Source organism: Biomphalaria glabrata, chromosome 18 (assembly GCF_947242115.1).
Source record: "Biomphalaria glabrata chromosome 18, xgBioGlab47.1, whole genome shotgun sequence".
Taxonomy (NCBI): domain Eukaryota; kingdom Metazoa; phylum Mollusca; class Gastropoda; family Planorbidae; genus Biomphalaria; species Biomphalaria glabrata.
Genome location: NC_074728.1, coordinates 14236359 through 14254938, shown reverse-complemented (window position 1 = coordinate 14254938; position 18580 = coordinate 14236359). Strand labels below are relative to the sequence as shown.

The 18580-nt window shown below is 36.8% G+C and overlaps 1 protein-coding gene across 1 annotated transcript in view; it reads right to left on the bottom strand.

Annotated features, from left to right (window-relative positions):
• The window catches only part of LOC106061632 (atrial natriuretic peptide receptor 1-like), a 637794-nt gene that overhangs the window by 602319 nt on the left and 16895 nt on the right, over positions 1–18580 (bottom strand). The window lies entirely within an intron of this gene.

Genomic DNA, 18580 nt, shown 5'->3' with positions numbered 1-18580 from the left:
TGATGAAAGACTTATGCGTGCGCTTACTTCCCTTTCCTTCTCTTCAAGTCGATTCAATCACTTTATGGAAACTTGCATGGAAGTATCCTGCAAACAGGAAGATAAATTACACCGCCTAGCCAAGGGCAACTAGCTCGTGACATTACCAAGAAGAGTTATGAACTCCTGTCCTATTGTTCTAGGCTTGGCTGCCAGTGTTATTTGTTTAAATAAACTGAGAGTACGCCAAACATAAAAACAGACATTAAAAAATGACATCAACAAAACAAACTTTCCTTATTTACACCATTAAATATGACTACATGTACACAAGTAAAATACTAAGTCTGGTCATATCCTTAAAGTAAATGTTTTAGTTTTCTTAGACCGATGTTGCTACATTATTGAGAATGGAGACGTTAAGTCATTAGTTGTAGGTCAGTGTGAAACTATTTCCCTCTGATACATTAGAAATATACAAAATACAAAACATTAACAACTGCCTTTGCCTGTTGATTTGTTCCCAGACTATATATTGTTTATTTTGCCATGGACTCCATGTTTTGTTTTTGCTTATAACAAAAATAATAAAATAAAAAACTCACAAGAATTTTAATATTACTTCTCTCCCTACCCCGACTTAAGAAATAAAAAGTAAAGTTCCCCTTTCAGACCTTGTAAACAGAGTATCCTAGTATGTGTTACGTTAGGTTAGAACGGCCAAAACACTCTCCCAAACAAACTAACACCTGGCCTGTAATTACTCTATCTATTCTCCACCCTTACGCCACACTCTTGAAAAAACGTGAACATTAGTATCTCTTACGTCAAAATGGAACGGTCCGCTTTAAAACGCTCCTTAGATTAGTTTGTACACACAGTTATCTTATACTATAAAGTAGAAAGTAAGGCGTATGTATGTATGTATGTATGTATGTATGTAGGCCTATGTATGTATGTATGTATGTATGTAGCCTATGTATGTATGTATGAATGTATCTTAGGAATAGAAAAAAAAAACGCTTGACCAATCTTGATAAAACTTGGAAGAAACGTTCCTTGGGTACTAACTTAGACCGTAGTGTATGTATTGTAGCCCTTAAACAAACTTAAGAAAAAAAAATTGACCGACTCTATTAAAGCTATAGTATTATATGGATCTAGGCTTTGTTTACAATGTTGACATGAGAAAAGATCGAAAGGATTTAGATGTAGATCTAATTTTAAGAACTACACTTTGCACATATAGTTTTTTACTTTGACACATGAAAATACAAAATATAGTCTATTGATTTCATTATTTAATAAAATTAACCTTCAAATTTGTGTTTCAATAGCATTTTTACATAAATTCCTACCATATATCTACGTATTCAGAACGTCCTGACTTATACCATTAATTTAACAAATCGGGTAAACCCGTTTTAATTGTACTTTATATCCTATTCATCTATTGCTTCTTTCGTTTTTAATAGATATGAATGTATAGGCTTCGGGTAAACCCATTTTCGCAAAACTAATTTTATTTTCCTAGCGAAAGAGAAAAAACTTGAAAGGATCATTAGATAAGTTTAACATACATCTAAATCCAATCCACTAGATTAGTAAACACAAACTAAGGCCCGCAGGTAATGTCAGGCTAGTTACTTAATAAGTGTAGATATGTGTACAACAGTGTACCTACTCCCATTGAACAAGCGACATCCATAACCAAGCCACTTTATGCATGAAACTGCATGGACATTACTGCCGTGTTTGTTAACAAAAGAAACACAATTTACCTGTCAAACTACTGCATTGGTTTTAGTCATGTAACATAATATCATAACATAATAATAATAATAAAGTTCGTCTTAAAATCCGAAGATTAATGAGGAATAACATAGCATGTTACTATACCAGATAATATCAATAATTAGAATAGACTCATATATTGAATAATCATGAGCATATTTCTTTTATTTATAATGTTATATTATCTTTTATTTATGACAGAAAAGTAAATTGAAGAGAATCGCCCCAGATCCTTAAGATAGCCCAGTGGAAAGTAGCCAATTAAGCCTGCCAGCCTGGTAATACTAACTTTTGTTCATTGTCCACAAGAACGAAATATAAGGTAGAACATAAAATAAAGTGTTCTTGCCATTTGTCTGCAATTGACCAAATTTTTGACTTTACTACTTTCTTGATCTAGGCCCTTCAATTTGTACACACAAAAACACGTATTCAGTCAATGGCAATGACAGTTTATGTGACAAAACAAAAAGATTGTTTCTATACAATGTCTACTAAAACAATTTTCGCGCCAAGGAGAACTATTGAAATGTACGCAGAAAAAGAGTGCCTTAAAAACTAAAGAACGTATAAACTTGTACTTTTTGATATGTTGGCTTTCAAAAACAAATGGGCTCGAAATTGCGAATAAATATCGTTTTTGGTCAATTTAAACGCTGCAATTTCAAACTTGAAAATGTCTTATTTCGTTCTAGACCCAAGGTAAGTAATAATAGGCTGAGGCAATACTTCTCAGAATCACGGTGGGTGGAAAAGGTCGTTAGATGACACAATTAGGCCTATAGGGAAGAAAAAAAAACCTTCGGTAGAGTCCATGCAACTTTTCGGGGATAAAAGAAATCCCAACAAACTCTATATGATGTATGACTATATAAATCACACTTGATTATTATTGGTTATATCGATTAACTATACATAAATGTTTCATGTCATCTGATTATGAATTGGTTTACTTTAAGTTTGCATTCGTATCACATAAGTGTCTTAACACATAAGAGTTGGATTGCATGACATTTGAATAATATCAAATTTCGTGTCCATGATATAATAAAAAAAAAAAAAGAAATATTTAAAAAAAAACAAAGCTTATTTTAAGTGTAATTGTATTAATTAGTTTGTATCAGTAATGCAATTAAATTTATAACAGAGCTAGACTAACAATAATAAATCTATGCGATTATAAATATTTTTACCAATTGCTTTTGTTTAGCGCAACTTCATGCATTTAGCGTTCTTAATGTGTTATGGTCCTATTACTTGTCTAGAGTCTAGACCATTGGGAAAAGCGGGGGCGGGGGAGAGACTGGGGTATCTGGTATTGTTTTTGAAATGTATTTTAATTTTACAAATGTGTACGACTTGAATTCAAACTCGATGGCTCAAGCCTGGCCAAGCCATCCACTGTGCCAGCTAAGGTTTCATAGCTATCTATTGTTAGTTTCCAACTTTTATGCGACGACCTAATTCTATACACAAAGTGTAAAAAGGACTAATTCAACTTATACCGCCACATCTGTCAAGATCAATTCCTTTCTCTTCTTCGATACAAAACAAAATAATTAATAAAATTAATAATTAATTACAAAAGAAATTATTGTGCGAAATTTCACCTTGATCCGAGATTGAGAGATTCCCCAACTGAAGTCAGATTCCCATTATAGTTTGGTGGACTCAAGAGCAGCCTTAAAAATCCCGAAATTCAAAATCACAGTCTTCACTAACATTTGAACCTAGAACCCAGATTCAGAAGCCAAGCACTTCACCACTCAGCCACCGCGCCCCCCGCCCAAATCAAGTAACAGCCTGAATAGTAAATTAAACGATGTGAAAAGTGAAGGAGGATCTCGGGTATGGCGAATACAAGGATGGTCATTTCATTCAGTGGTGTAAGTCTTTGAGCCTGAATTGGCAACGAGTAGGTTTGAATCTTTAATAACACATGTCTCAAGTTATAGAAATGTTACTTAATATTCCTAGTCTTAAATTTTTAATCTTGGGATCGAGTTTAAGAAAAATGAATCAAACGTAGTAAATTAGTTCCATTTTTTTTAAAGTTTAACTAAATAAAATTGACCTAAAAGTCCAAATGTAAGATCAAAGATTCACAATTAGCACTAAGAAGAAGAATGGTGTAGTCTAGCCAAGTGAGCCGTGTGACGCGGTGTCAAGAATGGTGTAGTCTAGCCAAGTGAGCCGTGTGACGCGGTGTCAAGAATGGTGTATTCTAGCTAAGTGAGCCGTGTGACGCGGTGTCAAGAATGGTGTAGTCTAGCTAAGTGAGCCGTGTGACGCGGTGTCAAGAATGGTGTAGTCTAGCCAAGTGAGCCGTGTGACGCGGTGTCAAGAATGGTGTAGTCTAGCCAAGTGAGCCGTGTGACGCGGTGTCAAGAATGGTGTAGTCTAGCCAAGTGAGCCCTGTGACGCGGTGTCAAGAATGGTGCATTCTAGCCAAGTGAGCCGTGTGACGCGGTGTCAAGAATGGTGTAGTCTAGCCAAGTGAACCCTGTGACGCGGTGTCAAGAATGGTGTAGTCTAGCCAAGTGAGCCGTGTGACGCGGTGTCAAGAATGGTGTAGTCTAGCCAAGTGAACCCTGTGACGCGGTGTCAAGAATGGTGTAATCTAGCCAAGTGAGCCGTGTGACGTGGTGTCAAGAATGGTGTAGTCTAGCCAAGTGAGCCGTGTGACGCGGTGTTAAGAATGGTGTAGTCTAGCCAAGTGAGCCGTGTGACGCGGTGTTAAGAATGGTGTAGTCTAGCCAAGTGAGCCGTGTGACGCGGTGTCAAGAATGGTGTAGTCTAGCCAAGTGAGCCGTGTGACGCGGTGTCAAGAATGGTGTAGTCTAGCCAAGTGAGCCGTGTGACGCGGTGTCAAGAATGGTGTAGTCTAGCTAAGTGAGCCGTGTGACGCGGTGTCAAGAATGGTGTAGTCTAGCCAAGTGAGCCGTGTGACGCGGTGTCAAGAATGGTGTAGTCTAGCCAAGTGAACCCTGTGACGCGGTGTCAAGAATGGTGTAATCTAGCCAAGTGAGCCGTGTGACGTGGTGTCAAGAATGGTGTAGTCTAGCCAAGTGAGCCGTGTGACGCGGTGTTAAGAATGGTGTAGTCTAGCCAAGTGAGCCGTGTGACGCGGTGTCAAGAATGGTGTAGTCTAGCCAAGTGAGCCGTGTGACGCGGTGTCAAGAATGGTGTAGTCTAGCCAAGTGAGCCGTGTGACGTGGTGTCAAGAATGGTGTAGTCTAGCCAAGTGAGCCGTGTGACGCGGTGTTAAGAATGGTGTAGTCTAGCCAAGTGAGCCGTGTGACGCGGTGTCAAGAATGGTGTAGTCTAGCCAAGTGAGCCGTGTGACGCGGTGTCAAGAATTTTATCCTTTAAGGTCACCGGAATTGGAAACAATTTCTTTCATAAAAGATGTAGAGCCAAAATTAATTTTAATTAATTAAAAAAAAATTGTTCAACAAATACAGCAGTCGAGCTCGAGTTTTCCCTATGTGGCAAATAAGCTAAGAACTTTGTTCTCACTGATACACATACACTTGTAAATAAAATCGTTTTTTTGAAATAAAATGTATTCTGTTATATATTATATATATATACTAGACATATGTTACCCGCGACCCGCGGGTCTTTATTTGCGCATTACTGTCGATATAGTCACTGAGAGTGTTTTGTAAACAATTAAACGAAATAATAATGTAATAAGTAAAGCGAAAGTGTCAATGTAAAAATAGTGTGAATGAAGCTATCAGATCAAAATAGCTAATAGGGGAAAATTCATTTTTTTAAAAATTAAAACATTTGCTTTTGAATAATCTAGTGGATTGGATTTAGATGTATGTTAAACGTAGCTAATGATCCTTTCACGTTAATACTCTTTCGCTACGAAAATAAAATTAGTTTTGCGAAAACGGTTTACCCGAAGTCGATACATTCTTATCTATTAAAAACGAAAAGAGCGATAGCTTTGTTAAATAAATGGGATTATAAAGTGAACAATTAAACGAAATAATTTTTAGTACGCGATTCATGAATGAATATAGATCTAGGCCTATCTCACCTCGGCTTCGCAGCTCTCGTAAACGAATGTAGATTTAGAAAACCAAATTTGAATGTTTATTTGATCAAAATATGAAATGAATGGACTTTAATTAATATATTTATACGTTAAAATAGTTGGATTAGAGTTTTAGATCTAGGGAAGGTATTATAAAGTGAACAATTAAACGAAATAATTTTTAGTACGCGATTCATGAATGAATATAGATCTAGGCCTATCTCAACTCGGCTTCGCAGCTTTCGTAAACGAATGTAGCTTTAGAAAACCAAATTTGAATGTTTATTTGATCAAAATATGAAATGAATGGACTTTAATTAATATGTTTATGTGTTAAAGTATAAAACTATCTGTTCGAAGAGAAGTTTTATCATCTTAGAGTTGAATTAGAGTTTTAGATCTAGGGATGGGATTATAAAGTAAACAATTAAACGAATTAATATTTAGTACGCGATTCATTACGGAATTGTCTAATGAAAGAATGTTCGTCAGGAAATCTGTAGTCACAGATATCAGGAACTAATTTATGTAAAAAATGCTTTTGAAACACAAAATTGAAGGTTAATTTTATTATATAATGAAATCAATGGATCTTCTTTTGTATTTTCATGTGTCAAAGTAAAAAACTATCTGCGCAAAGTGTATTTCTTAAAATTAGATCTAGGTCTAAATCCTTTCTATCTTTTCTCATGTCAACATTGTAGACATGGCCTAGATCCATAAAATACTATAGCTGTAATAGAGTCGGACAACTTTATTTTTTTTTGAGGGTCTTACATTTGTTTTAGGGCTACAATACATTCACTAAGGTCTAAGTTGGTACCCAAGGAACATTCCTGCCTAGTTTTATCAAGATTGGTCAAGCGGTTTTGATGTCTATAAGTAACATACATACATACATACATACATACATACATACATACCCCTCACATTCTACTTTATAATATAGATATATCAGGTTGATCTAATTGACTGTTTATTTTTGGTCGTAACATAAAGCAGATGAACTATTAAATGTAAATCTATGTCTAAATTTCTTTAAATACAAAACCATAACTTTGCATACTTGAAAGATAAAATTAGGTTAATTAATTGATAAGTGATTGTCTTTCTATTTGCTATATTATTTTCCAACGAATCATTGTATCCCATGGTACGAATTATTTCTGTACGACTTTATAAAGACAAACTGAAACACAATATTGACACAAACAACAATCTGAGAAAACAAATGACACGCAGCTGATCCACTTCTGAAGATCATTCATTCTAAGTTTCATTATTTCTACTGGGGGCGTTTTTACAAGATGCATTGCCAGTGCTATACACAACAGTAAGCAACTTGAATCTATTTTTACTTACAGAAGATTTCATTTCCTTATCCCAAACTACAAATACCAGAACAAGAAAAGTCAACTACTATTTCTATTTACAGGAGCTAAAATCTCTTTCCATTGCCATGTGTCACATTCTTGTCACTGTTCATACAAAGATTTGTTTTCTTCTTCAGCCTATTCTCGTCTTGTAACTTTCCTCACTTGGGGTTCTGCCACGACAGAATTTTTTTTTCTGTTGACTTTTCTCCTTTCATAGACACCAGCCAGTCTTCACACAATTTTCTTTAGTGTTGGCACAATTTTGTGTACACCGTTCCTTTTAATTTGAAACGAGATGTATCAACATGGAAACATCCTTTACACCGTTCATTTTAATTTGAAACGAGATGTATCAACATGGAAACATCCTTTACACCGTTCAAGGTTCCTCACACTTTAGAAATAACCGAATTTAAACTTTATATAAAATCAAATAAAACAAAATTAAATAATAAATTAATCTGATGAAATTTTTTGAATTATCAAATGACTTGATTGCCCTTGGACTCTTGAGCTTTCCAAAACTGATTGTCCCATTCTGATAGGACGAAAACCAAACAAATACGTGTCCTCATTTTCTAGCTTAGTGAAGAGATTGTCTTGTATTGTATTGAACCACTGGACACATGGAGCTTGTCAGTCCAGTAAGTCCTCTAGGGGAGCTCTACTCTGAGGTCCATTTGAAACATAATCTAATGTAAAGCACAATGTAAGGAGTATGTATGTAGGTATATATGAATATATGTTTGTATGTATGTATGTGTTTGTATGGTCAGTTCCGAAAAGAAATCAAAACCGTTTGATCAATCCTTAGATCATGGCAAAGACCATAGTATATGTTTAATGTCTCTCTCACAATAAGAAGTCCCTGGCCCTAAAAATAAATAAAACTACTTAAATTTATCTCTAATAAAAAAAACACTAAACTTTTTAACAAATCGGGTAAACCCATTTTCGCAGTATTTTATATTCGCTAAGTAAGACAACATGACGCTAGATCAGGCTAGCATTAAAAAAACTGTCTTTTTTTGAGCATGTAGTCAGGAGACTGGGTGAGAAAAATCACATGAACTACTTTCACACTTGCTCATAAGGTGAACTCATCCATAGTTGAATGCGATGTTTATTGACATCAGCGGTTCTCAACCTTTTTAGTTCTGCGACCCCCTAATTCAATTTTCCCTTAGCGGCGACCCCCATCTATAAATTTTCGTTCACAGGTAAATGTGATTTAGCTAATGTTATAAAATCGTTATCAAAATGTAGATCGCTGATCTAGACAAAAGCAAAAGCTTTATTTAGTGTAAAATAAATGTATGCTTCAATTACAAAAAAGTGTATCTTTTATTAATTTCGTTTATTTACTTTTTTATTGCGTGTTTATAACATTCATATTGCATAGATAACTGACAATTTAAAAGTATTGCTAAGCATGGGAAACGTACAGTCTTTGACACAGTCAACTTCAGCTACAAAACTGTTGCCATAGTATTTTCAAACACGCAGAATTTATAGCGATGGTTGAGCTTGTTTTTATTTCACTAGGTTAGGAATTCACATCTTCGGAAAAACCTTTTTTTCCGTATTTAGGTTGATAACTACCAGGTAGAAAATCATGTTTCGCGGAGATATGTTGTTGGAAATAAAAGAGGATGTCGCGAAAACATCTCAAATAGAACAAAATGACTGCAAACAATTGATCCAGAATTCTGTAACGGACATTGAAGAGAAATCATATAAAATGCTTGTGGCAGTGTCTTTGATGTTAATATATATCGATGAATCATACAGTGAGTTAGGTTCTTATGGTGACTCCTTCCGTACCAAACATTGACAGTCTCTGTGCAGACACTACGAATATTTGTCCAAGAGATCTTAAATCATTTCATGCTCTGTCTTGTATCCACCATTCCTTCTTTTTGTATGAGCCTCGCCTCCTTCCGGTGACTTCTGTGTACTTAATAGTAGTATCTCTGAAGTTGACCCACTTTCCTTCAATATATCTGCAAGAGCTCCGAAGTGGTTCTTCAGTTTCAGTTGGAACTGTTTTGCAATATAGCAGTTTTTGAACTTGTCCACCTCGAACGGTAGGTGTCTTGTGACTCGTTATGGGTTGGCGTTTCAGTCTGAGCTAATATCTGCTCCTGTGTGGTCCAATAGAGATGACCTTCATCTATTTTAGATGCAAATCTATGTCGTTGAAAGTTTCTCTATTAGGTGATCAACATGTTTTCTTGTGGATTTATTCTTAAAATTTGTGTTTCCAATTCACAGGCTTTTTTTTTTTGGGTGCGCAGAGAGAACTCAAGCCCTCACCATTATCACTGATGTTTTTTGCAGAACCATATGGTCCCAACAAAAGAGGATCCAAAAATTATTTAGCTAACTAAAAAAACGAATAAATCATCTGGACCTGATGGTTTTCCAGCTAGATTAATCTTAAGAACAAAGTAATGAGCTAGCAACAGTGCTCAAAATACGTGTTTAGGCATCTCTTAATCAGTACCGAGGGACAGGAAAGAAGCTATCGTCACTCCTGTATTTAAAAAAGGACAAAGGAAATTACAAACCAGTACCACTAACCAGCATCACATGTAAAATCCTAGAACACATAATATGTAGCAAAATCTGTGAACCACTTTGACAAACATAATGTCCTTACTCCATACCAACATAGCTTTAGGAAATATAGACCATGTGAAACACAACTAATGGGACTAATGGATGATTTTGCAAAAGGGCTTAGATAATAATGAGCAACTAGATGCTATTCTATTCGATATTTCTAAAACATTTGACAAAGTTCAACACCATAGCTTGCTAAAAAAAATATTTTGGCTTTGCTGGTTCATCAATGAATTCAGGATTTTCTGATAAAGAGAAAACAAACTGTAATAATAAATGGCTCTAAATCAACAACAAAAGAAACACTTTGCTTTAAGTAGTGGAAACAGGCCAGTATACATATTTACAAAGCATAGATACATACATGCTGTTTGCGACACATCTTCTAGAAAGATTGTGTTTTCAACCAGTAACAAAATCGGAAAGTTGCGAAATAAACATACACTCTATGCATTATGGATACAAAGACTTCGAGACTTCGTTCATATAACCCGAAAGCCAGAAGGTAGAGTTCCCAAGGACGTCCTCTTTGCTACGCTGGCCGAAGGATGGCGTTTAAAATCAGGACATAATATATTGTAAGGTGGTCATTTATCTTAACACATCCACTGTCTATTGATCCAGAATATTCATTTGAAAAGTGTTCACCAACTTGGCCAAAAGGATCCTACTCTGTCCTATCGTTGTATTTGTAACTGATCTAAATGAATTTCAGGCATATTTAATCACGAGACAGTGTTGTTCATCTTTCCGGACTTAAACTCATTCAGACCATTAATGAAACTTTTCTTTTGGAAAATACAAATAATTTACTTGACTTGAATCAACAACACAATGATCTGCCTCTCGAAACAGCATCATATAATGTCCACAATGAATGATATACATTAGTGCAAAATATTTAGTGGAAAATTCTATCAGAGGTTAGTAATCCTGCACACATTGACATTAAAGTACCAGTCATAATGAAACGCAGTAAATACTTCAAACTAAATGTTTTTCTGACTGATCATTGGTCCGTCCACGGTACTTTTTATTAACGATCTTATTCCGATACCGTAGTGACAACAAGATCATAAAACATCAGAGCGGAGGTTACGAACTGGGCCAACTTGACATTTCTAACAGGAGAGTCTCAGCGTAACAAGATGTGTGTTAACAAAACTCAGACGAGAATGAACCGTTCATAGCCTCCAGCCCTACAAGTGAGATAGAAACAGGAAATATGAAGTATAATTTATTTTGTCAACAAAAGGATCTATTTTAATAGATTGAATTCTTCTCTTATACTTGCTGTTCATTCATTCTCTTTTCCCTCAAATCCTCTTTCATTCTCTTCTCTCATTCTCTTCTCTCATTCTCCTCTCTCATTCTCTTCTCTCATACTCCTCTCTCACTCTCTTCTCTCAAATTCTCTTCTCTCATACTCCTCTCTCATTCTCTTCTCTCATTCTCCTCTCTCATACTCCTCTCTCATTCTCCTCTCTTATTCTCCTCACTCATTCTCTTCTCTCATACTCCTCTCTCATTCTCTTCTCTCATTCTCCTCTCTCATTCTCTTCTCTCATACTTCTCTCTCATTCTCCTCTCTCCTTCTCTTCTCTCATTCTCTTCTCTTCTCTCATTCTCTTCTCTTATTCTCCTCTCTCATTCTCCTCTCTTATTCTCATTCTCTTCTCTCATTCTCCTCTTTTCTCTCATTCTCCTCTCTCATACTCTTCTCTCATACTTCTCTCTCATTCTCCTCTCGCATTCTCTTCTCTCATACTTCTCTCTCATTCTCCTCTCTCATTCTCGTCTCTCATTCTCCTCTCTCATTCTCTTCTCTCATACTCCTCTCTCACTCTCCTCTCTCATTCTCTTTCTTTCCTCTTATTTTTTCTTCTTTTCTCTTTACCCTCACATTTTATTTTCTATCTCCATTTTCTTTTTTTTTTCATTTTCTCTATTTCATCTCTCATTGTCTCTTTTGTCTTTTCGTTTTTCTTTTATCTTCTCACATGTTCTCTCCCCCTCCCATTCACCTAAAACAATGTGTGAAACTATGTATACATGTCTTGTAGTTGTAAAATATATTCAAAATTTTATACATAAATTCAATTAAAACTCGTTACTCTGTCTTAAGATGTTAATAGATTGTTTATCTTAATGTTTTTTTTATGTTTGGACATATTAGATTTGGAAATAATAATAAAAATTAATAATAATAATAATTTTATTTTTAAAGCGCTGTTAATAAATAAAATATAGGCTCAGGGCACTGTAATAATATTACAAACACAATTAATCTAAAAAAGTTTTAAACAGATAGGTCTTAATGTTCTTCTTAAAAGTGTGTAGCATGTTGTCTGTCTGAGATCAATGGGGAGTGAGTTCCAAACCTTTGGTCCGTGCACTGAAAAAGCCCTCAGACCGTAGCTTTTGAGGGAGAAACGTGGCACCACTAAACGCGTTGAGTCCATTGAGCGCAGGCTCTCTGGGAAACATATGGAGAAATCAGTTCGCTAAGGTACAAGGGCATCTCATTGTTATAATATACACTGATGACAAAGTATGGCGACCTTGTAATCGATTCTCGCTTTCACGGGAAGGCAATGGAGCATGCGCACGAGCGTCTCGTCTTGTTTTTCTAAGGACTATTCGTGTGGCATTGTTCTGAATACGTTGCAGCTTGCCTATTTTTGTCTTCTGGTATTCCTGCTAGCACTTGGTTGCAGTAGTCAAGGCGGGAGAGTATGAATGCCACAGCTAGCATTTTTGTTGACTCCGTTGTTAAATATGGTCGGATCTGGCCTAATCTGCGCAGCTGCAGATAAAGATCCTTGCAGAGCTGACTTATGTGTGGATCGAAAGATAGTGTTGAGTCGAAAAAAACTCCAAGATTCCTCACTACATGGACATAAGGAACCTGGCACTACATGGACATAAGGAACCTGGCACTACATGGACATAAGGAACCTGGCACTACATGGACATAAGGAACCTGACACTACATGGACATAAGGAACCTGGCACTACATGGACATAAGGAACCTGGCACTACATGGACATAAGGAACCTGGCACTACATGGACATAAGGAACCTGGCACTACATGGACATAAGGAACCTGGCACTACATGGACATAAGGAACCTGGCACTACATGGACATAAGGAACCTGGCAGTTTGTGATAAAAAGAGAATCTGTTTTCGACTTTTGAGACGTTGTTCCGAGCATTCCGAGTGCCATTCCGAGTGCCAATCTTAATTATTTCTGTCTTGTCTTCGTTTATCTTGAGTTTATTCTCAACCATTCAATTGCTCACCATTGCAACGGTACCACTGATTTTCTCTGCCAGATGCGACACCTCTGAGGAATTGTATAACTGTGAGTCATGGGCAAAGAAATGGTATAAGATGCCGGTTGGCAATATGACAGCGCTGAGTGGATATGTGTCACAGTCCAGTTTTAGAACCCCTGTGACATGAAGTGACACTCAGTCACCTATTTTAATATTCCGTGCTGAAAGCACGAGAGTAAGTTTTAGGGACTCTAAAATAAGGGTCAATGTTAATCAGTTAGTGAAGAACTCCAGCAGAGAGTGGCTGTAATATAATTTTCTCATTCTGTAATGTGTACTGTGACAAATTTGATCAAGTGTTAACTTAAAAGATTTCTTTGGATTAATATCGTTAATATTTCATTGATGTGAATACTTTGTCTACATGGCATGAGCAGCCAGTATTTATTGTTATTTATTTTGTGTAATTAAACTTTCCTCGTCTGCATCTGTGGAGTTACGTTCTATATATTTACATGTAAGTGTGTCATAGGCTTAGTACACAGTAATGCTACGCGATGGCTGAAGTGGCCAGAGCAAAGGTTTGATAATTACGAGGCAAGAAGAGATCTCAACACATCACTACACACTAGAGTTATACCCAGCAACATTCAGCTTGACATTTGGTGGCCATACTGGTCCCCAGATTGACAATATGTATACATAGAGAACAGTACTGGGCCTAGAACTGATCCTTGGGGTGCTCCGTACTTCAAGAATAAGCTTGTTGATTCTGTCCCGTTAACAACGACACTTTGGGTGCGTTCAGTCAGGTAGAATCCAAGTCACTTTAGGACCATTCATGCTAAACAAAAAGTGGTAGAGAATATGGCCATCATAATTTCATGGTCTAGCGTATCAAAAGCTGCGGATAAGTCCAGCATGGAAAGAATTGATATGTGGCCATTGTCGGAATTGTGAAGTAAGTCGTTTAGTACCCCGATCACTGCTGTCTCTGTGCTACGGCACTTCCTATATGCAGATTGAAATTCTTCCAAGAGACAGTACTGTTCAAGATGAGAAAGAATTTGCGCTAACACGATGCGCTCCAGAAGCTTTGACAGGAAAGGAAGATTTGATACCGGGCGATAGACTGGATTTCTTTCATACGGTTAACCTTGTTTTTTTCTACCATGTATATTTGTCGATATTTGTCAGACCTGTCTTTTGAAATGTACGTTCGGCACGTCGGCGAATAAGTTTGGCAGTCTTTATGTCTTCCGTCATCCAGGGTGCAGATGGCCTAACTGAGACTGTACGAGTGACAAGAGGAGCATGGCTGTCCAGCAACTTTTTCAAGCAAGAATTGTAATTACTGAGAACGTCTGTATTGCTCTGTTGCAACAGCAAAGAGGTCACGTCCATTTTTAAGGAGGCAATATCTATGGCTTTAAGTTTACGGGAAGTCACGTTTTTCTTTGGCCTTTTGCTTTTGATGGGCGCATTTCAAAGTGTACAAGAAAATGATCTGAAAGCCACGGTCTATGACATTGAGTTTGGCTATAAGCTCACTTGCAGGCGATCTTAGATTATCGTCACCCAGGTTTGCATTGTTTTTGTATTAGTTGAAATATTCTTTTATGTAGAATTGTCGACTTACATACACTGGATGTTCGTGAACTATATAGTATTTAAAATGACAACTTGATTTGTATGTCTACAAAGTGTACGCGTGAAGTAACTTAAACACAGTCTTGATTTTATGTATTGGAAATATTTATATAAAAGACATGTTGATTTTATACAAGGCTAGCATTACACACCGGTTAAAAGAAAGTAAATTTCCTCTTTCAGTCCTTGTGATCTATAGGGCAGATGATTTAAAGGTCATCTGTTTCTGTGGCCTACGGTTTACGTCAGCACAACGACCAACCGCCTTTACTTTTCCCCAACTAATGTTAGGTACCCATTAGACCTGGGGCGCCCGAACATCCCGAAATTTAAAATCCCAGTCTACATCAGAATTCGAACCCGGGACCCCGGTTCGGAAGCCAAGTGCTTTACCTCTCAGCGACCGCTCCGCCCACTCACCGGTTACGCCCATTTTATTTTGCCACACTTATAACAAAAATAAAAAACTGCTCCCCCATAATATATAATATGCCCCGCTTTAAAACGCCATCCAAAACAAATTCTCTGCAAATTCTATATCACATTTCTTAAGTGTCCTCAAATGTCTATGGAGACATACAACAAGTTCTATAGATCTTTAAGTATCAACCGAGACATACAACAAGTTCTATAGATCATTAAGTGTCTAAGTTAAAATACAAAAAGTTCTATAAATCCTTAAGTGTCTATGGAGACACAACAAGTTCTTAAGTGACATACAAAAAGTTCTATAGATCCTTAAGTGTCTATGGAGACACAACAAGTCCTTAAGTGTCTATGGAGACACAACAAGTCCTTAAGTGTCTATGGAGACATACAACAAGTGCTTTAGATCCTTAAGTGACTATGGTGACATACAAAAAGTTCTATAGATCCTTAAGTGTCTTTTGAGACACACACCAAGTTCTATAGATCCTTAAGTGACTATGGTGACATACAAAACGTTCTATAGATCATTAAGTGTCTATGGAACATACACGTTGAATATCTCTCTAAGTCTATGGTGACATAATGACAATTGGATTAAAAGTCACTTATCCAGTTGTTGTTTCTTGGCGCGCACTTGAACCGACTAATGTTCCTAAAGATGTTACTAAAGAGTGAAATTACAACGTTGATCAAAAAGATAACAAGCTGTTACGAATGTTACGATGTGTTGAAACCAAAGCTCTTGTATGATTGAACAAATTTTAATTTATTTATACTAATTACAATAAAAAATAATAAAAAATTTAACCAGGAATTAAAAAAATCAAAATCAATAAAATCTGCTCTGATCGCACATAAACAAATCGGATCCAATGTCATCCGAGGCATGTGACCAAATCGTCGTTGAAAAAAAAACATTGCCAGTACGGTGATCGAATCCACGACATTGGAGTTGTTAGTACAATACTCTATCAACTGGGCAGCCAGATTTGGGAATTTTAAAACTTCAACCCACTAACCTTTTCCTTGTTTTCACTCATCTTTTTCCATCAATTACTTTCCACCCATGAAGAGAGTGTGTGTTTTTATTTATCATTGAAAAAAAAAAAAAATTTATGTCTTCAAAATCCACTTATTGATAAAACTAGTTTAAAAAATCTGTCCCAAATTGCACAGTCCACAGCAGCCCTTTCAAAACTTAAAATAATATGGAAATACAAAGACTTAGCCCTCGGCACGGCACCAAAATCAGACTGATTCGCTCCCTTGTCATGGCCACATTTTTATATGCTTGTAAGTCTTACACACTGACTGCAGAGCTAGAGAGGAGGATCCTAGCAATGGAATTGAGATGCTACAGAAGGATCCTAGGTATCACATTTAAAGACCGCATAACAAACCAAGTGATTAGAGACAGAGTTACTTCAGCGATTGGACTCCAAGCACCTTCCTTCAGGGAACAGTACCAGGAAAAAGAATAGGCAGACAGAGAAAGCGACAAGATGAAAAAATGGACGGGCCATTGAACGAAGTTCTAACTAAGGCAAAAGACAGAGAGGAATGGAGAAAGACGATAGACGAATCTTGCATAGTGCCCCAACAGTCCAACAGACTAAGGGATATGTAAAGGTTAAGGTAAAAAATTAAAAAAATTATACAAAGCATTTCTTCAGATCAAATAACAACATAAAACTAAAATGTTATTTAACCTTGGTTAAGCCAATTATAGAATAAGCATTCTCTGTTTGAGACCGCTCAACTCAAGAAAACATTAAGAAACTAGATTTAGAACAGACACAAAATAGAGCAGTGAGATTCATAACAAACGAATATTCACATTAACATTCATATTAACACCTTAAGTAAAATCACTAAATTTCGAAACCCTTCAGAATAGAAGACTTAAAAAGTTAAGTAGCAATTATACATAAAACATGGAACCATAATCTTCAAATACAAAAACAAAATTAAATAAAGACATAAAGATTCCTCATTTCATATGTGAAGACAAAATTGTAAAAATGCTCCTTCTTTCCTAGTGATATTAGAACATTGAATGGGTTGCCCGAGTCAGCTATGAAAGCCAATGACTTGTCAGGGTTGTAGTCATTGATTGACCTAGGATAACGTGTAGGACGTAATCATATTTTTGAAGTAACGTCTGTATTGTAAATGATAAGATTTCAAAAACAGAATAGACTAGTCTGGTAGCCCAGTAGTAGTACAGCAGTCATGTGTAATTTGCACTCATCCTTAATCTTCGGAATGGTAGATATTGTCATTATCATTTAGTAGTAGCTCAGTAGTAGTCTAGTAGTAGGCCTAGTTTAGTATATAGCCCATTAAAGTAAATAGTAACTAAATAGAAAATACAATAAACATGTAAACCCTGTTAGAACAAGTAAAAACAAAGGACGTTTGGGCTACGAGGCCTTCATCAGCTACACACAAAAAGGATCAAACAAAAGAACTATTTGTTTTGATTGCTTATCATTTTTAAACTTAGTAATAGCTTCTTTCATAACTGAATATTTTCAACCACTTATGTATAGTTTCAAGCGTTTCATCAAACTAAGACCTAATTCTATTAGTCAAATGACGAAACTATCTTTTTAACTCTTATATTAATACATATCTAGTCAAGGCAAATACCAGTGAAAACACTGTCAACAATGTGCTAGGGTCGCTGACTCATCTCATCTCTGCCTGTGGTCCCTTCTGGGGCATAGGCCATCAACCAGCTTCCTCCAGGCATCTCGGTTCTGGGCGAGCCTCTCCAACTGTCCCCACATCTACTTGGCATCTGCTTCCAAATCACGGCGCTATGTATTGCTGGGCCTTCTCCTCCACTAGCTACTGAAACACCAAACAGCAAATCAACAGAAGTGACGGACCTGGGAGAGGATGGACCTCCAGCTGGAAGGTTTATGACGCATGTCAGTGAAAGCCAGAGGTATCTGGAAGCTGACAGGTTGAAGACCATCATCTCTACCAGGACCATCCACCACCGTCGGTACGTCTGGAACATGTATGAGACTGGGAAGACAGCGCAAGTGACAGTTGAGATGAAAAGGTACAAACTCACCATCTTAGGAATCAGTGAGTCTACATGGACTGGTTCAGGGCAGAAAAGACTGACTTCGGGTGTCTGTGGCATTTTACGTCTCGAGAGACGATCTTTTCCCTTTGCAACTTCTTGTGTGACTAAAGAGGCCAATCCTTGATACACAACTGCGATCGCAGGTTGGGCATATATAATCACCAGGCGCCGTTGCATTTTCACCCTTCTTTCTGCTTCTGTTGTGTATGACATCTGCAATCTGTGACCATTTCTTTATGCTCTCTCTCCATGTGGATCTGTCCAGTGCCACCTCTTCCCAGTTGCCAGTGTCGA